The sequence below is a fragment of the Ylistrum balloti genome, unplaced genomic scaffold, assembly GCF_031769215.1.
Source record: "Ylistrum balloti isolate Yb309-2 unplaced genomic scaffold, AGI_CSIRO_Ybal_v1 Utg370044, whole genome shotgun sequence".
Taxonomy (NCBI): Eukaryota; Metazoa; Mollusca; class Bivalvia; order Pectinida; family Pectinidae; genus Ylistrum; species Ylistrum balloti.
The window spans coordinates 139,277-142,019 of record NW_026782100.1 but is presented as its reverse complement, the minus strand read 5'-3'; the positions used below and the strand labels follow the sequence as shown (position 1 = coordinate 142,019).

General features: G+C 36.7%; 1 pseudogene; it reads left to right on the top strand.

Annotated features, from left to right (window-relative positions):
* The first annotated feature begins 735 nt into the window (after window positions 1-735).
* LOC132549182 (uncharacterized) lies at window positions 736-1,479 on the top strand (annotated as a pseudogene).
* Window positions 1,480-2,743: the final 1,264 nt, after the last annotated feature.

Sequence of the window (2,743 nt, the reverse complement as noted above, 5' to 3'; positions counted from 1 at the left end):
ACTTTATTTGGAGAACGCGTTCTCAAAATATCGGAATAAATATTACCCTGCGTTTCTTTATCCTTTCAGTATATTCATTTATTGTTTTTTACTAAAATCTTGTTTATTTACAATAATTGTATTTAGTATTTCATATGATAGATATAGATAGGGTATTGTATTGAACAAATGTGTTATATCATTATTACCATCTACTGTGACGGAACATTCTACATCTGCCCAAAACTCTTCTATCAGATTTACTCAATACACGCACAGATAGACGAACACATGTATCCTTTGGTCTACGCTCTACTACCAGGAAAGACACAGGAGATCTACACCAGATTTTTTTCACTTTGTTGAAAATTACCATGGCCGGTTCACCTGTGACGCGCACCTGTAGTGGACGGTGTTAACATCGCTCCGGTAAAATTCTTATATTTTACCATTTTCTGTGATACCCCATAAGCTGTTTTTTGACATGTGTAGTTAGGAAGGTATTGCTATTCACATACCTACATTATTTGTGCCACCTATATTGGGAAAAGTGACTTTGGAGCGTTTCTGATATGACAATGGACTAGCACTACAGGTAGTGACCACCACTCACGGCCACATTTGACTATACAACTATAGCTATATACTTGGACACTTCGCCAGTGTTTTATATCGATACACGGAGAATTTGTATACCTATTCTTATTCTTACACTATTAGACTTTTGACAATGTGGGGCCCAAGAAGTCTGCGCCTATGTCCATATCTGACAAATTAGAAGAATTGTCACTGAAACCGGAGAACTCTATTACGAAGGAGTATATTGATATGGTCGTCGGGAAGTTGAAAGAAGAATTGCAGATCGAGATTTGCAAAGAAAATGAAGAGCTTGTGAATTCCCTAAAGTGGAGGATAAGCACTTTAGAGTCTGAGAATGAGGTATTGACGGAGAAGGTCAGTGTGTTAGAATAAAGAGAGACCGACTCGGAAGCTTTGATAAGCGACTTTGAGAACCAGCTCAATGACCTTGAGCAGCATGGTCGGAAGAATTCTGTAAGGATAACCAGTCTGCCTGACCCGTCAGTGAAGGAATCAGTGGAAGAATGTGATAAGAAAGTGGTTGACTTCTCTAACACACAGTTGAAAGTTCCCCTACGCCCGGAGGACATCGACATCGCCCACCGATTGGGAAGATTCGACAACGCCAGGAAAAGAACTGTTATTGTCAAGTTCACACACCGACGGAAAAAACACGACATCATCAGGGCTCGGAGGATACTGAAAGGATCAGGTTTCACAGTTTCGGAGGACATGACGAAGGCCAACCAACAGAGACTGTCGGAAGCCTTTCAACTGGACTGTGTATAGAATTCCTACAGTATAGACGGTAAACTTTTTGCAGTGCTCAAGAATGGGAAAAAACGAAGACTTTTTCATGATACCAAGCTCTCAAAACAGTATCTGGAGAACGATGCCAATTTCGGTTATTCAAGGAAGTGAATTAACTAATGAGGTCGATTATGACTGTGGCTTGATGCCTTTTTCGATCAGTGAAAATATGTGTTTCTTTAAATTTATGCGATTACTCCTTGAGTGAATGAATGTGCGCTTGATACATGTATTATATCCGTGTGATGTGTTCTCTTTCTTTCTGGATATTACCCTATTCTTATCAGAGGTAAGTCAACTATTTAACAAAGTCTATACGCTGTAGTATGTAAACTTTTGTAACCTTTTACATTATTGCAGTATGGTTGTATACACGTATATGAAGTAGTCTTATTATATCACTATCATTATAAATTATATTATACCTCAAATCCTCCTGATCAACTGTATATTTTATCTATATTTTTGTCTTATGAACGTCAGATTACTAAACTATGATATATACTCTTACTCACTGACATTAGTTCTGTAAAAATTTGGGGGATTTTTAGACATTGCCTGTGGCTTTTCCCCCCATACGATTGAAAGTTTCTGACTCTCACTTCCGTCGGCTATTTTTTTTAAGGTATAAAGTACAGTTTTTTAAGATAATCACGCAAGTAATAAAAATATACATATTATGGAATAGGTATTTTACTTCAGGTTGTTTACTACCCATAGATAAATATACTTATCATCCAATGGCAATTTGTCTATCTTTATGCATTATTATCAGTCATTTATTACAAATAGGTCCGGAAAATGAATCGGATTACGTTTTTTTTTTACGCGTGCTGGGTGTACTTCCGGTAGAATCTACACGAGGATCCGTGGATGGTGGTCGCTACTCATTGACCACGTCTCATGTCTTTTTACTACTTTCTGTTTCTTCACTTACTTTTTTTATTTCACTTTTATTCTTTTCTTCTCCTTGTGCCAGGAGATTATACATATCATACAGGTAAATATAGCAGTGTCGGTAATAATATGCAATGTAACCTATCCAATATGTTATGGTCTATGGAGTCCGAATACTAACCGCTAACTGTCAGGGCTTGGGGGATAAAAATAAACGTACAGATGTTTTTGCTTATTTGAGAAGTATGAACTTTAACATTTATTGTATACAGGATACACATTTTACTGTTGACATAGAAAATATAATTAGAACAGAATGGGGATACTCCTGTTATTTTAGCTCTTTCAACTCCCATTCTAGGGGGGTAGCAATCCTACTCAATAATAATTTTGAAGTAAAGGTAATGAAAGAAAAGAAAAGTACAGATGGAAATTTTTTAGCACTTGACATTATAATAGAAGATAAGAAAGTTTCACT